Below are 9,225 nucleotides of genomic sequence, written 5' to 3'. Positions count from 1 at the left end.
ATATATAGGCTGGTCTAGCTTGGTCGTCTTCCTCCTCCTCCTAGCTGCTTGGATGTTGGTATAATAAACCTGCCTGCCAGCCCAACTTAATTTTTTGTTGCTATTAGTTAAGCTGTAGCTAGTGGCCAGAGAGGATTCTTGGCAATCTCCTCTCTTGTCTCTCTCTGCCTTAGCACTAGTATTTGATTAATCTCCTGGCTAAGGTAGCTAGCTAGCTGGTTTAGAATTAGTACAACAGAGCTACTTGATTAATTAGTTAATTTTTTCTGTTGTCCATTAATCAATATAAGTAATAGTTAATGCACAATAACATACTGTTGTATGTCTACCTATCCAAGCCTGTTTGTGTAGTGCAATTAAGGCCCAGTTCTTTTCGCATAGGATTCTGCAGAATCAAAATTCTACAAAATGCTCCGAGAATATACTTCCCTAGTATTTTCCGTCGAGTCCATTTTTGAGATTACAGTTTGAGATTCTAGAAAGAGTTGTGTGCTGAGAATCTGCCGCCGCGGTTTGAGATGGGCTGCACCAGGAGTCCAGACTGGCGGCAGCGAGGACCGGGCCGGCAAGGTCCAGAGCAGCGAGGCGGGGCTGGCGACAGCGTTGGAACCCTAGCGCTGGCCCATGCGCTCGCTCGTTTTCTTCTGTACCGGACGTGGGTGGCTCGGTGGCATTCTTATCGTAATAACCTGTTGCAACAGGGGAACTCTTTTAACTCCAAACATTTTCTTTTGAGGGGCTACCCAAAATCATGAGATTATGGGAAAATCCAACTATTTTAAAGATTTTGGATTGCACTAGGATTTGCAGAATCCTCTCAAGATTTTGGAGAGGCAATCGAATTCTTTTGACTTCAGATTTCTCAGACCGAGATTCTCCATAATCTACTAAAAAGAATTGAGCCTAATTCTCTGAGGTGGAGGGTGCAGGCATGTAGTCCCCATCCTATCTAAAAGCTTGTACTCGGTTATATTTGTTAGGGCATCTTCAACGCGGACCCTCAGACCGCCCCATTTTCATCTGGATCACGTGGTCTAAACGTGTTTTGTGGAAGTGCTACTTATCGACTAGAGGGGGGTGAATAGGCGATTTTTATGAAAGTCTTCGAAACATGCAATGTTTTTGAAGACAGACAGTTGAAACAATAACTAAACATGATACCATGGAACATAAACTACCCTAGCCATGCAATAGAGTCACACGAAGACAAGCAGCTGCTAGGTGGACCGGATCAGAATAGGAAGACAAGATGAAGCCAAATATGCAATCAGAGTGAATGTCTTCACACAAGGAAAGCAGACAAGCAATGACTTCACGAAGCTAAACTGTAAGTATGGAGTGCAGTGATAGAATCAGTTGCTCGATGAAGACAAGGATTTGATAGACCAGTTCCAGTTGCTGTGGCAACTGTACCTCTAATTCGGGAGGCTGAGATTGAACTTAGAAGACCACGTCTTCACCTTATTCTCCTTGAGCTGAGGTCACTTAGACCTTGCCCAATCACTCAGGTAAATCTTCAAGGTAGACTTCTAAACCTTCACATACTTCGTTCACCGGCAATTCACAATGACTCTTGGATACTCAGAATGCGACGCCTAACCGACTGGAAGATCACAGTCTTCGAGTGTAATAAGTTTTCAGTTCACGTGGAACAGAAAGACTTCAGTGATGCAAACAATCATTGGGCTCTGGGTGTTTTGGGTTCTGTCCTCGCAAGGATTCTCTCTCAAAGGCTTCAAAGGTGGGTTGCTCTCAAACGACAAAAGCCGTGCACTAACTCGGAGCAATCACCAATTTATGCTGGAGGGAGGGGGGCTATTCACCGACATGATATGTACGAAATAACCATGGGTCAATGGAAAATCAGCACATGTCCAACGGTCGGATTTCAAACACACGCGACAGTTTGACTTGGGCTACAAGCAAAGCTGACTCATCCAACACAGGATAAGATTTTCTGTCATTTGCCTTCTCTCGAAGACATAGGATTTTGGCTGAGCATCACGCCAGTTTTCTGACTTTGTTCACCTAGGCCCGACTTAGCAGTTCAGTGGTTCCTATGACTCAAGAAAAAAGGAAATGAAACTACGAAATAAACTATGTCTTCGTACTCCATTGTCTTCAAGTGAATGTCTTCATGCGTCATTATCTTCAACACGAATGTCTTCGTGAACCACCAATGCCTTCATACATTTTTAAAGGTCATCTTTGATGGGTAAACCGAATCAATAGGGACTTCTACCCGTGTTCTCCTGTGAATCTCACAAACACATTAGTCCTTGGACCAAGTTTGTCGTCAATACTGCAAAACCAACTAAGGGTGACACTAGATGCAGTTACATTTTGCCATCCAACGGACCTCTGTATCCATCTACTGGCCACTTTGGCCGTCTTTTTTCATGCAAATCGGAAACAAGCCGTGGGGAGGGGGATGCGGGTGTCCGAACCGCTGCCACGCACGCCTCTGACAACCTGACCCCACCCAAAACCATCTCCCTCGCCCGCACCCTTTCCTGCCCGAAGAGATCAGCACCGATCCAGAGTGTCTGCGACACATTCACGTCAGTCCAGAGGGGACGCAACCTCTCACTGGAGCTGGCATTGAAGCGGCGCGCCACTGGTGCCGCTTCCTGGTGCACACATCTTCTCCGCGTTTAAACGACAACCCGTCCATCTGCCTTCCTGCATTAAACATGTGCAATTGCCGATGAACCTACTCCGATGCCACCCATCTGTCTGTGTATCGCCCACCATTAACCACCTCACTACATGTCCTGCCATCCGTCCTTTATTTAAACACCAGGCCCGACAATAACCATATCCAACCTCCTCTGATCCCTATCTACTCTCAGCACCACACCCGTGATGACCTCCTCGAGCTCCAAAGCCCTCTAGAATAGCCTGTCGTATGAACAGAAGAAGAAGATCACCGACATTCCAGCTGACTGGCAGGCAAGCAGACGGACGAGATCTTCGAAGGCCAGCGCTACAGACGAGCCAATGAAAGAGGCAACCGACAATGAGCGAGTGCCACCATCCTCGTCGACATCACCATGCACGAGGCACGGGTTCACTACACTGACATGCTGTTGGAAGAGCGGGAGGTCGCGTTCCACAAGCGCAAGCCGACCAGGCCTACAACCTCCGCCTCCTCGACGGGCACCGACATGCGGAGGTTGCAACTCACCACCAGCGAGGTGCTACTCATATCCTACCGCTCCACCCGCGACATCTGTTGTGAGCGCTGGCGGTACCTGTTTGGGGGTTGGCGTTGGAGACTAGTTGGCCAACTGAACCATACGAAAGTAGAGGCTTTGCCAACATCAACACCATAGAAAGGATAGGATAGCATAGCCACCACGCAACCACATATCCAAAATGCCATACGTGACAACCCGTAGGAACCAAAGGTGTTAGAGCGTCTATAGGCGAGCGCCTCAAACCCCCCTCAAACGCCTGGTCGAATGGCCCTGGCGGTGACCGGTTTAAAAAAGCAACCTAGACGGGTGCCTCAAACCGGCCTCAAATGTTCGGGATGACCAGCACCCCTCATATCTAGCCCAAATATGTGACAGATATGGGGAGGCTCGGGCGCATCCATCACGTCGGATCTGGCCCATGCTGGCCCACCCCGATCCAACATATATTCATCTCCATCCGATTGCCGGACCCAATCCTAGCCAGGCCACTCCACTCCCCTCCGCCCCAAGCTCACTTTCGGCGATCTCCGTCCTTCTCCGGCATGGCGAGCAACGTTCAAGTCCTCCATCAGCCAATTTGGAAACTGGGACCTCATCCCAGTCGGACCGAGAAGGAGATGACCGTCCGCATTGCGCTCCACCGCGCCCGCGAGTAGAATGCCTGGCAGCGGTTGGACTCGTTCCGCTAGGAATCTATCACGTCCGCCCAAATGGTGCGTGGATCCAGCGCATGGCAGGTCGTCGCTGCCTCGCGGGAGGCGGTGTGGTCTGTCTGGCGTCCAAACACCGTGGCGGACCCGCAGCCCCTTCGTTGGCGCGTCGACGGCGAGGTTATCTGTAACCCGTCCGCTGAGGGTATGGCGCGGCGTGCCCACCATGCAAGGCAGAGGGCGCGGGAGGCCGCGGGAAATGTCGGCAAGGTGGAGTCACACTCTCCGGCACCAAGACAGATGGTCTGCTACCCTGGCTCCGGAGCCACATCGTGCTGGGCGTGTCGGCCTCCGACCACAATAGATCCATCGCTGACCTCACATCCACTGGCGACGTGCACGCGACAGGCGCCGACGAGGAAGAGTAGCGCACGGGGGACGGCGGCACCTGGGTCCCGTGAGCCGGCGTGTGTCCCATGTCCTACTCTACCTTGCGGGCAACCGGAGCAACACTTCGATGGGCACAGCCGGCCACCAGACATGGGCACGGCGGAACCGGAGGAACTTCGCTTAGATTAGATTTTATGTTGCATGTGATTATATGGATTTGAGATTTGATAATTGTGATACCAATTATGAAATGATTATTTAAGATGTGACTTATCACTGTCCGCGGACGCGTCCAAACGCCTGCATGTCCGCGGGTGTTTAAGGGGTCAGATTTGATGTATCGTGTTGTAGATGCTCTTGGTGCCTCATCCCCGGGGGCGACGCCGTGACGATGTTGTAGCCAGAACAACACTGTTTGTAGCACCATCCCCGCTGGCGCATCATCGAAGCATCACTATGATGTCATATACTCTAACCGTTCAAGAACTAACTACACTCAGGAGGAGAGCGGACTTGCAGACTTGCCTGCGTGAATAGGAGTTATGTGTGACCGTGAATGCCCGTTCTAAAAAAATATATCAAGTAATGCTCACACCGAGTATTATGTTAGGTGCAAAATATTTTCCACACACTAGACTTTCTAGTGATTGGATGGACGAATTTAACCAGACATGAAAGGTCGACCTCAAGCCAGCCTTGAATGTCTTGTCCTGGTGTACAATGCATGGTCAGTCAAGCCAGCTGTGGATCCCAGTCTATAAAAATAAATTCTTGGCTAGTTAAGTGACCCCTCTCTCACACGCATATCGCATAGTATAAGATACTAGCTACTTATTATATGCTCGATCTGACAGACCAAACTGTTAGTTGAATTAAGTAGAAAGAAGAAAAGAAAAGAAAGAAAGCTGGAGCTGGCATGTCGACTGGGAGAGGAGTTGCAGCGTGCAGGGGAACATTGCACTACTCAATTATTTGGCTGACTTGGGTCGTTAGCAGTGTATACAACTATCCTACTCGGACACGTGGCGTCTTCCCATGGGTTCCTAGTGTGTCTTCCACCATCTTCGAGCTCCTTGTCCAATTGATGCAAGCTATGATCTCACTCTTGTCTTTCTCTAGGGTTTAGGGGTATCTGGTCAAACTACGCGGTTTTCGTCTTGCTGTTTTTCATTATACAATCTGTCAAAAGAACATGAATTAAGTAATCCTTGATGATGCATGCTAAACAAGTTTTGCCACCCCTTTTGGCAAATTATGAATACAAGCACCGGTCTCTGTCAGTTACAAACGTGTATATTTATAAATGCTTACAAGCATAATCATGAGGGTCTTGTGTTAGTGGTGTGTGTGCAAGCACGTCTACATTACCCGCAAAAAAAGCACGTCTACATTGCTAATAATCAAGTAAGAAAAAAGAAGAAGGTTACATCCTTTCGCGAAAAGGAAAAGAAAGAAGAAAAAGGGTTACATCAACATACCTCGTGAAAAACTAACTTCATTACCACATAGAAATTACTCATCATGCAAATAAGACGTGAAACACCATCTAAGGAGTGCTTGATTGTAAAAGAAATGATATTAGGCGATGGAAGCAAGATCCGATCTCCCGTTTGTATCAACAAATCCAGTCACTGTTTGGTGGACGGTAAGCGATGTCATCCACAGTAATAATTAATAGAAACCACGCGCTTTGTCAGATAAATTGTTTTGATTTTGCTCTCGGGGTGCATGATGTGTTGTCAATCATCTGCCGGAAGTAATCAAAGAGCTAACTAAGTTCGGTCTGATAGCAAGGCACCATAGCTTAATTTAGGTAGCTTTATTAGTTCCTTGTCAAAGATTCAGTTCCGTACCATTCCTGGTAGCTAGTGGGATTGATCAGCTCAATAATGCAACAAACGTGGCTAGTAGTGGCCTACGCAATCCAAACACTTGCATACACAGTTACCTTTTTCTTTAGAGAGACTGAGACGATTATATGTGTGGTATATCAACATGGATGGATGGCACGAAGTCACCTATATATATGTGTGGCTAGATGCTGTTGCTGGAGTGGGAGAGGCAATCCAGCATGATTCCATCGCATCAAGAACTAGTATATTCCATGTCGATCCAAAAAAGCCAAGACGAATAATAACTACCATTCATATATAAGAGCACCTCCAACAGTATCTCGATTTATCTTTATAACCCAAGAGTTAGATTTGAAATAGATCAAGAGGAGACCGATTTAGGTGAGACAGCCGCCTTGCGCATATAGGCCAGGGGCCTATAGTCACGCAAGGCCGAAAACGCAGGCATAAAGTAGGCACCTCTCCCTTTCTTCTCCACGAAAATTGACCTACGTGAAATTTGACTTCAGACAACTTACAATTGGTTCACACGAATATATTCATTCAAGTGAATGTGAATTTGAACGTCACGTCAAAAGATACTAACTCCATGAAAAATATACATGCCACGTCAACAGATATTAACACGAGTAGCCAATTGAAACACACATACGCACAAAAGAAAAGTTCCGTCAACTACTAATTGTGTAAATAACATACTATGATTCATGCTGATGCAGCCTATTGACTCCAATGTAACATGCGTAGGTGTTGCCCAGCAATTGACTGATCCGGCTATAGTACTTACGTACAACGTTGAACATTAATTTAGCTTCGCCTAAATTGTTTGGTGTATTAGTAGTGTATATTCCAAGTATGCTCCGGTACTCCTTGTTTCCTGCTTGACCAGCTCCGTGGAAAATGAGCTAGCTAATGACAGTAAATAATTAAGGTGGGTTAAAAAAGCAGGGTTGTCCATTTCAGGCGCTGCCTGCTCACGACTTGATCTCAAGAATGTGTGTTGACGATTCTAGACTCCTGTTCATACGATGAACTAAAATTTCAAGAAAGAAATTGGTCCTAGCTAGCTAGCTTGATTAATGTATAGATGGATCGGTCAAGTCATGAGTAGTTGCACTAACTTGTTGCCAACTGGTTTGACTTGATGTCACCAGTGGGAAATTAGAAGCAAATTACCAAGGTAAAGATGATGAACTCTGTTTCGCCCGAGTTCCACTTAACTTGGATGTCTCTCTCTGCCGGGAGGGGATTAGTTACTGCATCATCAGGTAGGGATTAGTTACTGATTGATCTCACCAGAGCTTGAAGCATAAAGAGGGCTGGTCGATCTTGCCTCTTGGGAGGAGACAGGGACTGCCACACAAGTAATCATGCACAATCAAACTCTGTAAAAATGTCTGGTGAGTGGATGTGTGTTTGGTGTTGGACTTCTGTTCCTTTGTCTTTGATAGTGAAACCCAGGGGTGACTCATATGGGAAAAACATCAATATAAAATTCACTTCTTCTTCGGTACAACCCCCTGAAAACATCAACGGTCCAGATTGTCCTATACCCCTTCGCCTGAAAACTTAAAAAAGGGTAGGATGGTCATTGCCCCTGCCCCTCCCCCAGTCCCGCCCCCGCGACGTACCCGCGCGGCCCGTCGACGTACGTACGTGTACGCGTTTTTTTTACTGTGGCGACATACGTTCTTTTTACCGCGTCGGTGGTCAAGCGCGTCGGTGGTCAAACCGCGCGTCGCCCGGTGAAAGCGCGTCGTGGCGCGTGAACTGCGGCCCGCCGCCCCGTCCCGTCCGTCCCCTCGTGTGCCGCCCCGCCGCCCCGTCGCCCCGTCCCCTCGTCTGCCGCGCCGCCGCCCTCGACTGCCGTCGAATTGATAGGCCAATGACCCGTCCGCCCGCTGCCCCGCCGTCTCCCTATAAATCTCACCCCCGTCCGCCCGTCGCCGCAAACACCGCTCCCTGCCCGTCACCAAACACCGCTCCTCTCCCGTCTCCACCTCCCAAAAGGCCGCCGGCGACATGTCGTTCCACCGCGGCAGCAGCTCCGGCACCAGCGGCAACGACGGACCCAGTGCGTGGCCGTCGAGCCTGAGCACGCCGGAGACGGAGGAGCTTTACCGGTTCGAGCTCCTCGTGCCGCCGGGTTGCCGTCTTCTGCATGACTGGAAGCTCGACAAGGACGGCTACCCGACGCGCGGGCCCGGCGCCACCACGGAGGAGAAGCGGACCGGCGGCCGCAACAACATCGCCGGCCGTCACGCGTTCTGGGACGGCAAAGACTACGCCGCCGTCATCGGCGCGTACCGGCTGGCGGAGTCCGGCGTCACGCCTGACCTCACCGGCGACCGTCGCCGCCTTCTTGTCCCGCGCCCCCGTCCAGCAGCGCGCGGCCGTCGGGCTCCTCCACCACCTGCGCCGGCGCCCACCGATCCCCCCGCCCCGCCGGAGGTGGAACTACCGCCGGAGCAGTTGGTTCTTCGGGAGGACGGCGATCCCGACGATACGCCGGGTTACCTCGTCACCCTGCGCGCGTCGGCGGCTGCAGCGGCGGCTGCAGAGGTGGCGGCGGCGGCTGCAAGGGAGGCCGCCGAGCAGGCGGCAGCGATCCAGGCAGCGGCGGCGATTCCGCCAGTGGTCCCGCAGGCGGAGGTGGAGGCGCCGGAGTCGTCGGACGACGACGTCATTGACTGGGAGCGGTTAGCCCAGGACAGCGACGACGATGACGACGACGGCGGGGGTGACGGCGGTGACGTCGGGGAGGTCATCGATCTGTTGGCTAGCGACGAGGAGGAGGAGTAGTTTTTTTTTAAATGTTCTAAGTATGAACTATGTATCGTTTAGGTTCGAAAAAACTTGTTTGGTTTCAGTACTGTTGAATGGACTATGTAAAATATCTCTATGTTCAATCTAGTTTGTTCGAGTCTTGTTTAAATTTGTCTTCAAAGTTTGTTCAAAAAATTAGCTAAATATTGAACGCTTATTTTGAGAAAAATTGAAAATTTTCTGACCCATGCATAAAATTGTTCACAATATATTTAAAAAAATTGCATCGAATATACATAGCACAGAATAAGGTATGCAATTATCGGAAAATTGTAGAATAAAAAAATCATGAAAACACATAAAATA

Source organism: Triticum aestivum, chromosome 5B, assembly GCF_018294505.1.
Source record: "Triticum aestivum cultivar Chinese Spring chromosome 5B, IWGSC CS RefSeq v2.1, whole genome shotgun sequence".
Classification (NCBI taxonomy): domain Eukaryota; kingdom Viridiplantae; phylum Streptophyta; class Magnoliopsida; order Poales; family Poaceae; genus Triticum; species Triticum aestivum.
The sequence above is the reverse complement of the archived record's forward strand: the minus strand, read 5'-3'. Positions refer to the sequence as shown.